The 18,279-nt window shown below is 49.1% G+C and overlaps 1 pseudogene; it reads right to left on the bottom strand.

Annotated features, from left to right (window-relative positions):
- Window positions 1-482: 482 nt before the first annotated feature.
- Window positions 483-876, bottom strand: LOC123000672 (40S ribosomal protein S15a-like; annotated as a pseudogene).
- Between the last annotated feature and the right edge of the window lie 17,403 nt (window positions 877-18,279).

Raw genomic sequence — 18,279 nt, 5'->3', positions numbered from 1 at the left:
CAACTGAGCCACCCAGGCGCCCACGGGACAGTTTATAGCCGAGTTTGCAGGTACATAAGGAGAGAAAGGCAAATGTTTTGGGGCAAAAGTGGAGGTGTGTGTGTAGGTGCTGGTGCTGGTGCCCACAGGAAAAATGGCACAGATGGCGATTTATCATAAATCTTGTAAGGAGCCAGCCCCGGCACCTCTCTGTCCACACTGGTGACTCAGGACCTGGATTTGGCCAGTCTTTCTGCTGAGTCAGTTTCCCAGCAGTGGTGAGTAGAAATAAGTGAAGGCTAAGGGCCTTAAGGAACATATTATTGGAAACGGGAGGAAAGGCGATCCTTGTTATAAAGTGGCAAAAAACTTGGCCGAATTGCGTTAGTGTTCTAGTGTTTTCCAGAAGGTAGAACTTGCGAGCAGTGAAATCAGAAGAAATTGAAGCAATTTCTTTCTTTTTTTCCGTGGAGGCATTTTATTTGAGTGTATGTATTACATCCCTAGAAAAAGAATCCCAGGCGTTTCCCTCCTGTGTGTTTTCATCGTGCTTCTTCATGGTCGATGATGTCAGCTGGGGTTGTCAGTGCAGTGAAACCAAACTGGCGGGACGGGAGCAGATTATCCTGCCGTTTTTCTAGATCTTTGAGCTGCACATCATCAAATCTGGGGCTCATCACTCCGTACTTGTTTAACCTGCCCCTGGGGTTCACAACACGTTCCCCAGCTCTGTGATCACCAAGGATTTCGAATTTGCCAATGCAACCACACTCCATCATCATAGTTAGAAACAATGACTTTGGAGCATGGCCTAATAAGAACGTGGCGTTTGCCTCTCTTTTCAGCATCGTTAATGTTCTTGAGGGCGTCTGCCAGGACACTCATGAGCACCATTACGGCAGCACGGAAAGAGCAGAAATTGAAGCAATTTCTAAGCAAAATGTTGAAGGTGTGGCTGGGCTCCTCTGTGTATAGTAGAATTCGAAAGGAGGGAAATGACTTAAAGATGGAATTATTAAGCTAAAGGGAACTAGAACGTAAAGATCTGGAAAATTCTCGGTCTATCCATACTGCAAAGAATGAGAAAGTGTGTTTGCATTTTTATGGTTTAGGATCTCACATTTAGGTCTTCACATCCATTTTGAGTTTATTTTTGTGTACTGTGTTAAAAAGTGGCCCAATCTCATTCTTTTGCATGTAGCTGTCCAGTTTTCCCAGCACCATTTTTTAAAGAGACTGTCTTTTGTATATTGTTGCCTCCTTTGTTGTAGATTAAGTGACCATATAAGCGTGGATTTATTTCTGGGATCTCTATTCTGTTCCGTCGATCTATGTGTCTGTTTTCTTGCCAGAGCCACACTGTTTTGATTACTACAGCTTTGTCGTATATCTTGAAACCTGGGATTGTGATGTCTCCAGCTTTGTTCTTTCTCAAGGTTGCTCTGGCTGTCCGGGTCTTCTGTGGTTCCATTCACATTTTACTATTACTGGCTCTAGTTCTGTGGAAAACGCTGTTGATATTTTGATAAGGATTACATTGAATCTGTAGATTGCTTTGGGCCTTGTGGACATTTTTTTTTATAATAATATTTTTTATTATATTAGTCACCATACAGTACATCCCTGGTTTCTGATGTAAAGTTCGATGATTCGTTACTTGCGTATAACACCCAGTGCACCATGCAATACGTGCCCTCCTTACTACCTAACACCAGCCTATCCCATTCCCCCACCCCCTCCCCTCTGAGGCCCTCAGTTTGTTTCTCAGAGTCCGTAGTCTCTCATGCTTCATTTTGTGGACATTTTTTAGTAAACTCTAGGCCCCATGTGGGGCTTGAACTCACGACCCCAAGATCAAGAGTCACATGCTCTACCGACTGAGCCAGCCAGGCACCCCCATTTTAACGATATTAATTCTTCCAATCCATAAGCATGGAATATCTTTCCATTTTTTAAAAGATTGTATTTATTTATTTGAGAAAGAGAGAGCCCGGGGTGGAGCAGAGGGGGAGGCAGAGGGACAAGCAGACTCAGCGCTGAGTGTGCGGAGCCCCAAGCAGGGCTCAATCTCATGAGCCTGAGATCAGGACCTGAGCTGAAACCAAGAGTCGGAAGCTTAACTAACTGAGCCGCCCAGGCACCCCCCCTTTTTTTGGGGGAATATCTTTCCATTTTGAGCGAGTGTGTTTGGAAGAGAACACTAAGGGTGTGGCCAAGCAAACATTTGATGTCATCAGGGCTGCCACTCCCTTGAGGACTGGTGAGGGGGAATGCCGATCCGTGTCTGACATCTAAGGGGCTGCCAGCGTGGGACCCGGGGGTGAGGTGTCTGAGGGGCTGCCAGCCGGGCATAGCCGCACATCGCGGGCTCTGCTCCCTGCACTCCTTGTGACACAAGATGGACAATCTCCATCTTCTTCCTGCTCAACTGGGCTGGAAGGGCAGAGAATAACAAGAGAGCTGTAAACCCCTGAGTATTCTTTGGACAAGTGCAGACCCAGGTAAGCCGACTGGTGCTCTTTGTGGAGCAGGGGGCTGGAGTGGAAGGGCGCAGTCTTATAACCGTGCTTCCCCTGGGGTCCTCAGCTAACAGTTAGTGACCACTTACCACAGGCAGGAGAAGGAGCCAAGCATCTAATCCTTCCAACTACTCCGTTGTCTCTAGGTAGGTGTACATCTATTATTATACCCATTTTACACACAGGGAAGCCGAGCCTCAGAGGAATAAGTGACGCATTCAAAGTCACGCTATTAATAAGCCCTGAATCTGGGTTTTGAACTCTCTCTGGCTTCGGAACGTGAGCTCTCCAATGCCCTCTTACATCTGGGGTGGGATATTAAAAATGTTGGCCGACTAGCATGGTAAGGACACTGGATAGTGCAGACAGAGGCCTACCGTAATCGCATCACATCAGTAGGTGACGGTTGGTGTCACTTCTCCCGAGCACCAGGCTCAGTGCTCATTAAGTATTTCTTCTCCCCATGAGTAGTGTGCTGCCATGTCAGAGGTCACAGGGCAAACCCAAGTTTGTTGGGGTGGGAGGGACCAGTTGGTACGAACTTGTACCTTGTGAAAGAATCATGGAGAAGACTGCTAGTGGCTCAGGCTAGTAGCCCTTCTTCTTTTGTATCAGAATCCCAGTTTGTTTCAGGGTGGCTATGTGCTCAGCCAGAAGAATGCATCCCCCGGCCTTCCCTGCAGCTCGGTAAGAGCTTCCGGCCAATGAGATGTAACGGAATGTATTGAGTGGAATTTAGAAGACTTAGAGAAGTCTCCAAGACTTAGAGAAACTAATGCATAGCAAGTTCAACGGCATCTGCCAGACTCCAGAGCGCACACCGCCCCCCTCCCCACCCCCCAGCCCTGCCTCTAGTTAGTAAGTTCTTGATGTTGCCTCACGGACAGCCTGTGGCCCACTAAGACCATCAGGCATTCTTCACAGGCACTGAAGCCAAGCTCCTTGTCCTCCCCTTCTATTGGAATTCAACTTTTGATTCTGTATGTTGCACTTTACACTTACCCTTGTTAAATCTCACCTACCTTAAAAATCGGCGCCAAGGAAAGATAAAGTAGAATAAAGAGGGATTGAAGTCAAAGAGCAGGGAGGATTACTAAAATCTGGAGACAAAAATATTATTTATTTACACATAAATATTAAACAGTACTGGTGTAGAACATAACGTATATCTCTTCTATTATAGGAAATATATATATATATATATGTATATGCACACGTATATAAGAGAAAATATATCTAAGAGTTTTTCCCCTAATTTGGTTCAAAAGTTTCTTACCTTGGGGCGCCTGGGTGGCACAGCGGTTAAGCGTCTGCCTTCGGCTCAGGGCGTGATCCCGGCGTTATGGGATCGGGCCCCACATCAGGCTCCTCCGCTATGAGCCTGCTTCTTCCTCTCCCACTCCCCTGCTTGTGTTCCCTCTCTCGCTGGCTGTCTCTATCTCTGTCAAATAAATAAATAAAATCTTAAAAAAAAAAAAAAGTTTCTTACCTTTATTCAGTAGTGTTCAGAGGAGGAAATTAGTCTCAAAAATGTTGCCTCTGGGGGGACCTGGGAGGTACAGTTGGTTAAGCATTCGACTCTTGGTTTCAGCTCAGGTCATGATCTCAGGGTCCCGGGATCAAGCCCCACACGGGGCTCCATGCTTAGCGTGAAATCCGCTTGAGATTCTCTCTTTCCCTCTGCCTCTGCCCCTCCCATTTATGCTGTCTCTCTCTAAGTAAATAAATAAAATCTTTAAAAAAAAAAGTTGCCTTTGATTTCTTTCCCAGTCCTGTCTTGTGGGGATGATGACTGTCCTATTAAATAAATAAATGTTCTCATTTCAGGGTAAACCCAGTTTATGGACTTTTATGCAGCTCTGTAAAGCCTACCTGGACACATGGGGAAATGCTCGTTAAATACTCTTCCTCTAAAAAGCAGGATACATTATTGCACGTGCACTGCGTGTATTTGCCAACACTCTCAGCTGAAAGCAGAGGAAAGCCAGCTAAACTGGCTTAAGCTCAATATAATAATAAAAAAGGAATTTGTTGGGTTCACAGAAACCTGTAAAGTCTAAAGGAAAACTTCCCTACAGAAGGGGCTCAGTGGCAATGTCAAGATTCAATCTTTTCTCTCTCCCTCTCTTGGCTGATGCTAGATTTGTAGGAAGAGGTGGTCTCTGCTCAGGCTGCCAGTGGCCCTGGGCCCCTGCAGCGATGCTGGTCGTGTAGTTCCAGCCTGAGCCCTGTGGCCTCCTCCTTCTCTGAAGCCATCTCTGAAGCCATCTCTACAGCCCAGGGACCACATCCTGGTTGGTCAGGCCTGGTGTGGGGGTGTGGGGTCATCCCTACGGACACAGAAGGCCTGCAAGTGGTAGCGGAATGGGTCCCCAAAGGATTTTGGGGTGCTGTGACCAAAAGAAGGGAAATAGATGCTGGGTGGGAAACACAGACAAGATCCACTGTATGGTGAGCACAGACATGTAGAAGAAAGTCCACTGGGGACAAGCTGACAGGAAATAAAGCAAATGGCCCAGAAGCTATTCCGATTATTGTAACAAAATCAGAAAATACATATAAGAAATAATTAAAGGAGCGCCTGGGTGGCTCAGGCTGTTAAGCGCCCGGCTCTTGATTTAGGCTAAAGTCATGTTCTCAGCGTCATGGGATGGAGTCCTCCTCCCCCTCGGGCTCTGTGCTCAGCAGGGAGTCTGCTTGACATTTTCTCTCTCTCCCTCTGCCCCTGTCCCCACTCTCATGCTCTCTCTAAATAAAGAAATAAAGTGAATGAAATCTAAAAAAGAAAGAAAGAAAGAATTAAATAAGTAAATAATAAAAATCACCCTAAACAACAGGGTGGGCTCAGTGAGTGGGAAGTCTGTTATCCCAGCCTGTACAAACTCACGCGCACACACACCCTTCAAACACAGAAATGCTGGATTAAATACCATCCACGATGAACTACATAGCTGAGCTGCGAGGAATGCGAGATCCCCAGGTTCTAGAAGGGTAAACTTAACCAGGAGTGGAGGTGGGGCTTGGGGTGAGTATAGGCTGAGATCAGGCGTTGGGGGCTTTCCAATGTCAGAACAGGAGCTGTGGCCTTAGGGCACAATACAGGGCGCTGTGTGCAGAGAGCTTAAGGAACAAGCTGGGGCCCCGGGCGGGCTGCCCCCCATCAGCGAGAAGGGCTCCAGCAAGGCTCTGCCCCTCAAACAGGGAGATGACTGGCTGTCTGCTCCTCCTTGGGTGGGAGTAGAAGTCCCGTCACATGAGAGCAGGAAGCTTCTGCCCGCCTTGGAGTGTTGCTGTTGGAATCGGACCCAGAAGTGGCTGCTTCCCCATCCCCTCAGACCCACTGGGAACGACGGGTGAGCCCCCCAAACCCCGACAGCTGTCCGGCCCGCTGAGCGCTGCTCTTCCCCGCCCCGCTTTCGGTGAGGCCAGGCCGGCAGCTGGGAAGCAGCCTCCACCATGGATTGCTCACACCATGGAAAGCGGCTACCAGTCCGGGGTTTGTTTTTTCCCAGTAAACTGGTGGTTTACTGGCACACTGCGGAATCCGATTACAATCTTCTCCCAACAGGGGGCTGTCGCCCTGCCCTCTGAAGTGGACAGTCCTCAGGGGTCCCTTCTGAGGAGCGGAGTGGGGACGCCTGGGTTCACCTCCTGCTATTGCTGCGATGAGCTGTGCGACTAAGGCAAGCCACTTCCGATCGCTGTGCTTCGTCCCTCCGTCTGTAAACTGGGGTAGTAACAGTCCTCACCTGTGGTATAAGGACAAGGACGCATTTGCCCTTTGTCCCGGGTTCCCGGCCCCGAGCTCCTGAAACTCGTGGACTTCCGTGGCTGGAGTGTCTTGTGCTGTTCGTGCGGAGGCCCTTCTGACCATACCCGAGTTCGTGGGAATGAGGTGGCTAGAGAGCTTCTTCGGGGTGGGACTGGTCTGCAGAGAAACCAGGCCTGTGGAACTTGCAGCCCGGCCGCCTGACCGGGGATGGAAAGGGGCCCGAGCTTGAGGTAATCACGAAGGCCCATGATTTAATCAGTCACGCCTGCCCAGTGGAACTTCAGGAAAAACTCTGGAACCAGGAGACTAAGGGAGCTTCTGGGTGGTGAACACATCCACATGTAGGGAGGGTGGCCACCCGACTCCATGGGGACAGAGGCTCCTGGGGACAGAGGCTCCTGCCCTGGGGGCCCTTCCCGACCTCGCCCTGTGTACCTCCCCGTCTGGCCGTTCGTTTGTATCCTCTGTACTGAGCTGTAGTCCTGAGTACAAGGTTCTCCTAAGTTCTGTGACTCGTTCTAGTGAACCTGACGGGGCCAGGCAGAAGTGCAGGTGGCCTGGGGACCCATTTGCTGCTGGCGTCTGAAGTGGGGGCAGTTCTGTGGGACTGAGCCCCAAACCTGTGGGGTCTGTGCTGACTCCTGAGTTCCAGTTGGGGTTGGCCCAGCAGCACTGATGCACGAACAAGGAGGTGACGGGGGCAAAGCTCTCAGGAAGCACAGAGCCTTGGGGAGGGGTGGACAGCGTGTCCACGATGACGATGAGCCATCTTCTTTTTTGGACAGGCTGCCTGCCATCAGGGCTCATGGATGATTTGCTCTTTCCAAGAGTCTCTTCACCAAATGAGCCCAAGATTCCCTTGGAGGGGATGCCTGCCTGTGGCGACTCCCAGGTCAATCCTCAGACCTCACTCACGAGAAATCCATCCCCTGCCCCATGAGTAATATTCCTGTAGTTGCTGCAGTGAATGAATAATTCCTACACAGGGAGGGATGGGCTGAGCTCCAGGGCAATGTGCTTTCGCCAGGCTCCCTGGGGATGCCCAGGGATTGCCCCTCCCCAGCACCTTTGCACTAGACCCTCTGCTGCACTTGTGTGCGGGTGATGGGAATCATCTATTTGGAGCACCCATAGCGAGGAGGGTGTGTAGCAGGGAGACAGTCTGGCCCCAGTCCAGCTCCAGGGGTGTGCCTGATGATCTAAACTATTTCCTGGAGGGGTCACTGGATCAGGCACAGGCCTTCGTACAAGGCCGGCCATGGAGTCATGAGAGCGAGGTGAGTTCTGCTAGAGACTCTGGAAGGTTTCCTTACTCATTAGGAGACTCAGAAGAGGTAGTTCTCCTCTGCTCTTGTACGTGATCACATTAGTTGGGCCTCTTGTAACCATGAGGGCACCTGGCCTAAAAAAAAAAAAAAAAAATGCCCCACATAGAGAGTAGTGGAACCATGGGGATTGTAGAAAAGTAGGGCAAAGGCTTGATCAAACTACACCTGCAGCCACCCAGCCACTAGATTTCCTGTGATGAGAGGTGATTTGTTTCCAAGTTGTTTCAGCAAATTGGTCCAGGGCTTTCTGTTACTAGCAACTGAAGGTGCCTTAAGGAATAGCATCCCTACCCTGAAAGTCATCCAAGGAACCTGAGCTGTGGAGGCCCCACCATCCTACCTCTCCAGAATACCCTGGGGTCTCTGGCTACCATGGTCACTGCTCTCAATCATCTCCCTTCTGCCTTCTTCATCCCAAGTCTTCTGCCCACACTGCTCCAGAAATCACCCCAGAGGGTCCCTCCCACAGCCTTCCTTGGATTCCTCCTGGCCTTGGCACTCAGCTAAAGCCACCACTGTGGGAAGGACACCGCAGGGCTCATCAAAAAAGGCAAAAGCTGTCATTTCTCCCCAGAGTCTACACTAAGGAACAGAACCTTAAAGCTAACTAGTCAATTGGCATCTGTAGTAGGTTGAATTGTGGACCCCCCAAAGATATGGCCTTACCCTAACCCCTGGAACCGTGAATGTGACCTTCTTTGGAAAGAGGGTCTTTGAAGACATAATTAAATTAAGGGTCTTGAGATCATCCAGAATTAAGGTAGGTCCTAAATCCAATGACCAGTGTCTTTATAAAAGAAGAGAAGTGTTCTGTGTTTTCTTAGACTCTATAAGTCTATTGAGCACCTATCAATCACAGGGTCAAACTATTGGCCAGAGTATTTACCTATCTCCCCTGCAAGTCATCTTGCCAGGAACTCTCCTTTCTGGAGCAGATGGGCTGTCTAAGTCTGAGCTCCCACCCACCTTCTTATTTCTTACATACCAAGCCAATATTGCCCCTGCCCCAAGTCATCCCAGGACCAGGTACCAGCAATTAGAGACCACTCCTATAGCCCAAAGCCTGCTGGAATTATTCAAACTAGCCATTCTTTTTTTTTTTTTTAAAGATTTTATTTATTTATTTGACAGAGATAGAGACAGCCAGCGAGAGAGGGAACACAAGCAGGGGGAGTGGGAGAGGAAGAAGCAGGCTCCCAGCGGAGCAGGGAGCCCGATGCAGGTCTCGATCCCAGGATGCTGGGATCACGACCTGAGCCAAAGGCAGATGCTTAACAACTGAGCCACCCAGGCGCCCCCCCTTCCTCCTGACCCCCTTGATGTTTCCCATGTGGCCTTGTGTGGTGAGGCATGCCCCTTCGCTCAGGAACTGTAATACGTTCTTTCAATGGCAATGACCTCTCTGTGTCATCTTTCAATCACCTCCATAAATTAAAATCCCTTGGGTACAAATGACGTGATATGAGAGAAGGGCAAGGGAGAAACCCAGGCACGGGCAAGACAGCCATGTGAAGACAGAGGCATTGATTAGAGTGATCTAAGTCAAGGAACGCCAGGAACCACCAGAAGCTGCAAGAGGCAAGGAAGCTTCTACCCTAGAGCTTTCGGGGTGGGGGGTGGGGGTCTAACCCTGCAGACACTGTGATTTCGGGCCTCTGGCCTCTGGAACTGTGAGAGAAGAGCTTTCTGTTGCTGTAAAGCCCCCGTTGTGGTAATTTGTGACAGCAGCCCCAGGAAGCTGACAGAGTAACTCACAGTGGTGACCGGTTAGCGGGTCTTCACTCTCGAGTGCGCCCAGACACTGTGCTGCTTAATCCTCCCAACAAGGCCTGTGGTACGCACCATTGTCCCATTTCAGGTGTGAAGAAAGTGTGGCTCAGTCAGGGCAGGAGCTGAGATGCAAGCCAGGCCATCTGGCCACGCCCATAAGGCTGTGCTCTTAACCGCTGTACTGATCCAGGTCAGAATTCGCCTCTACACGCCTGTGCAATCACATGGGGGGAGGGCACAGTCCTCTCCCCTATCTCAGAGTCCCTAAGGCTGCCACCCGCTCTCTACACCTGCTGTGATGGGCACAGTTCACGTGGTCACTGCTCTGGCTGTTGCCACCCCGGGGCTCCTGTGGCTGCTCCTGGGACTGTGGGCCTGGAGCCTTCCACAGCTCTGCTGCTCTGCCCACATGTCCCCCGTGACCCCATCTACCTTGAGAAGGGTGGTGCACATGGACCCTGCCTGCCAGCGAGACCACCTTGGGGACCTGGGAAGGGCCCTGGGGGTCTGACTCTTTGGCTGGCTACTCCCCAGTTGCTCAGTCCTCACTCTCCACTCCCAGGGCAGGCTCTTTGAATATCGGTGCTCCAGGGAGGGGCTCCAGATTCTTCATCTTCCAGAACTCCCACTTCCTGCACGTTTGAGACACTGAGGAGACGGAACACCCTAGAGCTCCATTAGCAGATGGTAGGGGAATTCCACTTAGACGTACACTGGATGTGTTTGGAAGAAATAGGTTAATAAGCCCCATGGTGTGGGGACTGAGACCCCAAAGGAATTCTCAAGTGACAAAAAACAGTTGCTACTCTGCTTTCTAAGGAGGTGGATGCTGTTAGCTGGAGGTCTTTGTTTGGAAAGAGCTGGGTTTGGGTCCGGAGCTGTACTGGCCAATTGTTCTCCAGGAGAGAGGCAGTGAGGGTTTTGAACTTCCTGAGAAATGAATGTCAAGTTACAGATGGCAGCAAGGCGGCTGCCCTGAGAGGGGAGGTAAGGTCAGCTGCCCCCCCCCCCCCACCGGGATGGAGCTGCGGAGGCTCAGGAGAACAGAAATGTCTATAGGGAATTTTTAAGTTATTTGTGTGGAGTTCTCCAAGGTAAACTCCTCACCTTCTCCACAACATCAAAAATCACAGTTGTTTTCTAATGCTTTTGTGTGAGTGCTAACAGCCGGGGGACTGCAGGCCCCGGGGGAAGTGTACTCCTTTAGGCTGGCTTGTAGCTGAGACTGCCCTCAAGGACACAGAGAGCAGGGACAGTGGAGGGCCAGGGTACAAAGAGGTGCTGGGACAATTGGTTAAGTGTTTGGAAAACCTTGGGTAAATTTCTCACTTTTACTTCCAGATTTTGTCTTATTTATTTATTTTTTAAAGATTTTATTTATTTATTTGAGAGACAGAGAGAGGGCATGAGCGGTGGGGAGTGTCGGAGGGAGAGGGAAGAGCAGACTCTTCACCAAGCAGGAAGCCTGATGCAGGGCTTGATCCCAGGACCCCAAGATCATGACCTGAGCCAAAGGCAGATGCTTAACTGACTGAGCCACGCAGGCACCCCTCACTTCCGGATTTTAAAGAGGTAAATGGAAAGAAAGAAAGAAAAAAAGAGAGAGGTCATAAGTAAACTAAAAAAAGATAGTTCATTTTGGGAAGGAGAAGTACTTTCTAAACATAAAAGCCAGTAAAGAATTTCCAAAGGGAAAAAATAGACACAGGTCTAAAAAACAAGAGCAAACCACAATCTGGGTAAAAATATTTGCTACAAATACCACAAAGGTTTATCATCTGTACTGTTGTTGGGGAGGAAAAACTTTCCTCTACTCTTCTAAGGTTCTTCTGCCTGTTCTAAGAATTAAATTGACATGAGACAGATTAACAGGAGAAAATAAAAATTTAATTGCAGGAGCCCCACATACATGAAAGACTCAAGAACAGAAAAGTAAAATGAAGTATACAGGCCATGCTGAGCTAAGGAATGGGATAGGGGCCTGGGGCTTCAAAGAGGAGGAGGACAATTCACAGGGCACTAAGAAGAAGAGATGTTTGGTAATTAGATGCTTGCCCTGCCATACAGATGGGTCACTCAGGTAAGATATATCTCTTGCAATAACTTTTATTCTGGGAGAGACCCCCAATTAAGATTCTTCTAGGTAATTAAGGAAGGGGCCCACATGGTCTTGATTGCCTTCAGCTCAAAATAGTCTACATGCAAAAGTAGGAGCCATTTGTGGGAGTCTTGTTCAGGACCTTTTTAGTATATAGAGCTTCCCCACAGATTGATAAGATACCATTAATACCCAAAAATAGTATGCAAAAGACAAGAAAAGACCTTTCACCAAAGAAATCTAAGTAACTAATAAACATGAGAAAATATTTGACTGTATTAGTAGTCCAAGAAATATAAGATTAAAAAAAAAGCCCCAACAAGATCTCTTTAGGTAGTGGGATTATAAGTGACCTAATAAAATTTCTTTCTTTTGGTGAACTGCATTTTCTAATTTTTCTATAGTAACATCATTTAGTACTTGCATTAAGAGAAGATCCTGAAAGCACATGATACTGTCAAATAACAAATGACTAACCAGTGTCAGAGACTGGTAGTTTTGGTGGATCATGGGCAAATTTTTTTCTTTCAAGCTTTTGTGCATTTTTAACTTATATGATTCATTTATCCTTTCAACAACAAGTAAATATCACTTTAAGTATTAGAACAAATTTGCAAGTTAAAATACATTCCTTCTGCCCAACCTCCCAGAAGTCTGGGCCCTGTATGCAAATAGGATTCCTGGGGCCACCCTAACACCCACTCCAGAGCAGAAGGCCAACTGAACTGAGAGACTATCCCTCCCACCTCCATCTCCGAAACAAAGGGGTACTTTAGCCCTCCCCAAACCACATGTACAGCCCCTCAGGCTGCTCCAGGGTCCACCCTCATGCCTCTCCACCCTCAGGTTTGGCCTGCCAGCTGCTGTAAGAGGACTCTGGGCAAGTGTCTGAGGGCCCAGGAGGGATGGGCCACCCACGCCCCTCAGAGGCTGGGCTGGTGGCCAGCAGCTTCCTGAGGGGGTCCTGGTGTAGACTAGCTTTGAGAGGTCAGAATCAAACTGTTATCCCTCTGCCCACAAGTCCCACCATCCACCCTCATGTTACTCCTGGGTGTCTGCTCTGGACTGAATGTATCCCCTCAAAATTCACATGTTGAAGTCCTAACTCCCCGTACCTCTTGACTGTATTTGGAGAGTGGGCCTTTAAAGAGGTAATTAAGTTAGAATGAGGTCATTAGGGTGGCCTTTAATCCAATAGGACTGGTGTCTTTATAAGAAGAGAACATTTGGACACAGACACACACTGAGGGGAGAAGGGCATGTGAACATGAAGACCATCTATAGACTAAGGAGAGGAGGGGAACAACCCTCCATTCTTAGCCCTCAGAGGGAACCAACTCTGCAGACACCTTGATTTCTGACTTCTCCCTCCAGAACTGTGAGAAAATATCTTTCTGTTGTTCAAGACCCCCCAGTCCACGGTACTTTGTTATGGTGGCCCTGGCTGACAAATACAGAATCCTTGAGCGCAGGATTAGGCTCTCAAATAGAATCTCGAAGAGGTTAAAGATAGATGGCTGCTTGTGAAACCTGTATTATCCAAGTTGAGAGACAAGTTACCTACCTGTTGTCACAACACAGCCCCGTGTGCCAAATGCACCTTCCCAGGAGTGTGCACGTTCCCGAAATCTAGGATGTTGGTAAGACTTAGAGACAGGGCCAGCCAGAGGCCAAACCATAGTGTGTGGTGGGGGTGGGGGTCACAGCGCTTTGCCCTCAGGCTTCCCAGCTCTCTCCCAGCCCCAGCCATCTGCTAGTCATCTTTGGGGTACAGGGCTAGAGGGTGGGGGTGCATGTGGAGGGGGCAGAGCCTTGAGCTTCCCCTCCTGCTTACAGCTGCCACTCTGTGTGGAGCCAGCTTTGCTCCGTCCATCTGTCCGTCTGTAGGGCATCCTGCAGGCTGTGCTGCCACATCTGACCCCTGTGGACGATTGACCCGTTTAGATGGGCTAGGCCTACTGTCTGTTCCTGTGGGGGCCCCCGAACACAAAGTGAGGTGGGAGGGGGGTTCTTCCACCTCAGAGCAGATTCCCCCAGCGGTACTCTCTGAAGGAGAGCAACTCACTGCTCTCTTGCTTGCAGTTCTTGCAGTTCTAGCCTCCCTAGGTCAGGAAGGAATGATTTGGAGAAGAGATGAAAAGCTTTGGGTCCCTCCCCAGAAAAATGCACAGGCACAGACTCCCTGAGCACCACCCCCTTGAGGTTTGAACTGTTTCTGGTTATTTACATTCCAGGGACCTACAGACCCCTGAAACACACCTGCCATGTGGCTTATAGGCAAACAGATGTGGGGACAGGTGGGGGAAGGCTGGGCAGGGATGCAATCCAGGAGGAAGATGCCAAGGCAGGAAGAGGCAGCCCCTGTGGGGGGAGCTGTAAGAACACCCTGGCTGATTCTGGAAGGCTGTCCCTAAGGGGAGGAAGAGGTCTCATTTCCTCCTTGAAGTCAAGCCAGTGGTGGAGGGTTCTGGACAGGAGAGGAACATGGAGGAAGCAGGACTTTGGGAAGGCTTTGGGAGGAAGCCTCTAGAAGCACAGCCCTGTAAGAGCCTGCCTGCCATATTGCCACCATACACAAACATCGTTTTTGCAAATACTTCCCCCTAAAGACTGACTCTGTCTTCCAGGACAAAGCAGCAAGAGCAGGGGCAGGAAGTCCTATTGGGTTTTGGGTGACTGGAACAGTAAGTCCTGAGCTGCCCAAGACAGGAATGTGTTCATGGGGGTGGTCAGAAAGGGGGTTAGGAAATGAGGATTTGGCAAGCCAGCATTGTCAAGGGGGGAGAGTGCTCCCCCACCGTGTATCCCCTGGAGGGGTGAACCCTCCACAGACACCCAGAGGCATCCCACTCTCTCCTGCTCCATGCCCACACTGACCCAGCCACCTTGGTGGACCTTTGGCTTCTGTAGTATGTTGAACGGTGCCCCCCCCCCCCCCAACCCAAGACATGTCCACTTGTAACCTCAGAATATGACTCTATTGGGAATAAGGGCGTAGATGTAATTATAAGAATTGTAATTGAGAGGCGCCTGCGTGGCTCAGTTGGTTAAGTGTCTGCCTTTGGCTCAGGTCATGATCCTGGCTCCTGGGATGGAGCCCCGCCTCAGGCTCTCTGCTCAGTGGGGAGTCTGCTTCTCCCTCTCTCTCTGCCCCTCCCCCCTGCTCATGTTCTGTCTCTCGCTTTCTCTCTCTCTCAAATAAAAAAATAAAATAATAAAAAAAAGGAACTGTAGTTGAGAATGAGACACAGAGGGGAGGGCGCATGAAGACGGAGAGGCAGAGGTGGAGTGGGCTGAGGAACACCCAGTGTGGCCGGCGGCCACAGCAGTTAGGAGAGAGGCATGGAGTGAATTTTCCCTCAGAGCCAGAAGGAGCCAGCCTTGCTGACATCTCGGTTTCGGACTTCCGGTCTCCAGAACTATGAGAGAATAAAGCCACCCAGTTTGTGCTCGTTTATGACAACAGCCCTGGAAACGAACATGGCTTCTTACAGTGATTGTAGGTGTGGGAAAAGAACCTCCTGTTTGAGTCAGTCTGGGAAACACTGTGATAAAGCTTCTGGGCTGAGGAACTGCTCGGAGCCTTTGCTAGGCTACAGAGCTTTATGAATTTCCAAGGGGGGAGGATCAGTATTGGACACTCACTTCGCAAACATAATTAATAAGGAACCCTTAGGTCTTAGTCAGCTTGGGCTGCCATCACAGAACACTGCAGACTGGGTGTTTGAACAGCCGTTCTGGAGGCTGCAAGTCCAAGATCGAGGTGTTGGCAGGGCTGGTTTCTGGTAAGTTTGCAGACCGCCTGCTTGCTGTGTCCTCAGATGGACTCTGTGCCTACACTCAGAGACAGTGAGAACTCCCGAGTCTCTTCCTCTTCTTATAAGGACACCAGTCCTATTGGATTAGGGTCTTATGCTGATGACCTCATTTAACCTCAATTACTTCCTTTTTTATGAGTTTTATGTGTTTTTTAATCCTCAAAACAACCTTTTGAAGTTGGTCCTATTATCATCCCATTTGCGGACAAAGAAATCAGGGACACATAAAGGAAGAACAACGTGCTCAAGGGCATACAGCTGGAAAATGGTGGCTCTGGGTCTGTACATGGGCAGTCTGGCTCCAGAGTTTGTGGTCTTTTTTTTTTTTTAAGAGTACTTAAAAATTTTTTTTTTTAGGTAGGCTCCATGCCCAACGTGGGGCTTGAACTCACAACCCTGAGATCAAGAGTCACGTGCTCCACTGACTGAGCCAGCCTGGCACCCCCAGAGTCTGTATTCTGGTTCTGTTAGGCTGCCTCCTTTCATGAGAGAGTCATGCAGGACTGGAAATGTTGCTGTGGCCATTTTTCAGAAAATACAATCTGCTGAAATCTGTGCTCTGATTTAACAAAAAGGAAACAATCTAAAAAATCCTCGGTCCAGCAAACAAAACCCCCATCCACATATTCATCCAGCTGCGTATACAGGACTGTGTGTGTGTGTGCGTGTGTGCGTGTGCGTGTGTGTGTATGTGTGTGTGTGTTAATTACTTCCTTAAAGGCCCTATCTCTACATGCCGTCACACTGGGGGGTTAGAGCTTCAGTATGCCAATTGTGGGAGGATACAATTCAGCCTGTAATATCTAACTTCGTGAGACTGGTGTTCCACAGACAGCTGGGAAAGGCACATTTAGTTGCCTTGAACTTGATCAGAGGGTTCATGGGGGAGGGGTGGGGATTGCTATCCATCTCTGCTTGTACAAGGATGTTCTTGGTAGTGGCAGAAGAGGAGAAAGAGCATGTGGTCGATATGTTTTTTAAGATCATAATACTTTGCAGCTCCTCCTGTCAAAAGATGGAGCCTCTTTTCTCTCCCACACCCCCCATCAGGGCGTAGCTGTGTGACTTGCTTTGGTCAAGGGGACAGAAGGAAACATGACAAAGCAGAGGCTTAAAAAGCGTTCCTGCACTGGGGCTTGGCTTCTCCTGCTCCTTTTGGAGCCCAGCTGCCAAGTGAAGAAGTCTGGCCTGTTTGATGATGAGATTAACGTCGCCCCGTTGCCCCGTTGCCCCCACCCCATCACCCCAGCCAAACACCAGACACGTGAGTGGGGCCACGTCGGACCCAGACCAACCAGCTCCCAGCACCCCTGCCTGCTGACCGCAGGCACATAGTGAAGCCAGGGAAGCCCAGCAGAAGAACCACTCTGCTTAGCCCAGCCCCCCAAATATAGTAGTGATAGTAACAATAATTGCTTTAAACTGCTCAGTTTTGAGGTGGTTTGTTACATCATAGTAAAGGCAAATTAGAAGAGATTCAGGACTGTCACTGCTTTCTACAGAATGGTGTCAGGGCATTGCTGGCTGGACCCTGTTCACCTCAGTATTACAGAGAAACTGTCCCACCAGCCTTGCTGTTAAAGTGTTCTGGCCTCTTAAAGGTATCAGCATGATGAATACCAGGTGAAAAATATCTTAAACTGATACCCCCCAAAATGGGATGTGAACTTTATTAGGTCAGTACCCCCCAAAACGGACCCATCTTGAATATTCTTGAACATCCCACTGGAAGGAGCCAGTGAAACACTTGGGTTTTACTTGCAAAGCAATTTCCTTTTGGAAAATGGCCCCATCTTTGGAAGTTCAAGCTGTAGCCACTGTCCTGGTGGTAGGGATGGTCACAGGCGGGAGTCCGGTTCGGAGAGCAGTGGACGTGGGCAAGCGCCCTGGCGCCCTCCTAGCCTGACCTGGCTCTCTGCTGTCCCCTGGTGCTGGTTCTGTGGCATTGCAGGAGGTTACCACTCTGATCCGGTCTCTATGCGGCTGATCCCTCTGAGGGTCTGGGTCTGAGCCCTAAGCCCCATTGTGGCAGAGTGGAGAGGCGTTTTGTGCTCCATACCTCACTCCCGAAAGCTACACATCACTGTCACTCCACAAGGTATCCAGTGACAGGAGAACACGAATCATTAGCAACCATCACCTCCTCTGGGGAAATTTTTGTGGGGTTCCCATTCACATTAAATACACTGAAGGTCCCCACATCCTACCCTCAATGGGAGTTTCATATAATTCTATAAGAATTTACGTGCATTGCAGTTGGATCTGGAGCCTTGTTTTTGGTGATCAAATACATACAAAATTTACCATTTTAGCTGCTTTACAGTGTACAATTCAGCATCAAGTACATTCACAGCGTAGTCCGACCATCACTATAGCTAGTTCCAGATCTTGTTCATCACCCCAAATGGCAACCTGTACCCATGAAGCAGTCACTGCATTTGACTTTTTGACTTTTTGACATCATGTTATAATTTGTAAACATTTAAACATTTGGCTTTTATTATTAAATATTTATTAACTCAGTAATCACACTTTTATTTTCATATTTGGAGTCAGTCAATATTTTTTTAAGTCATACATGGTCTCACAGGACGTTAAAAGCTGCTGGGTTCAGGGGTGTGCCTGGGGTGCCTGGGTATAAGGCGAGTGTGACTGGGGCTTCTCCATCCCTCCCTCTGTGTCCCACCAAGACCCCTGGGACCCTGGCCCTGCTGCCTTCTCAGGGCTCCCTGTTCTCTGCACTGCTATCGGCTAATGATTATTTTCTTTTTTAAAATTTTATTTTATTTTTTAAAAAATATTTTATTTATTTATTTGACAGAGAGACAGAGAGCACACAAGTAGGGGGACCAACAGAGGGAAAGAGACAGAAACAGGCTTTCCACTGAGTAAGGAGCTGGATGCGGGGCTCGATCCGAGGACCCTAGGATCACAACCCAAGCCGAAGGCAGACGCTTAACCAACTGAGCCACCCAGGCGCCCCTTTTACTATTTT

This window comes from Ursus arctos, unplaced genomic scaffold (genome assembly GCF_023065955.2).
Source record: "Ursus arctos isolate Adak ecotype North America unplaced genomic scaffold, UrsArc2.0 scaffold_1, whole genome shotgun sequence".
Lineage (NCBI taxonomy): Eukaryota > Metazoa > Chordata > Mammalia > Carnivora > Ursidae > Ursus > Ursus arctos.
Note: the sequence above shows the minus strand (reverse complement) of the source record. Positions and strands in the feature narration are given on the sequence as shown.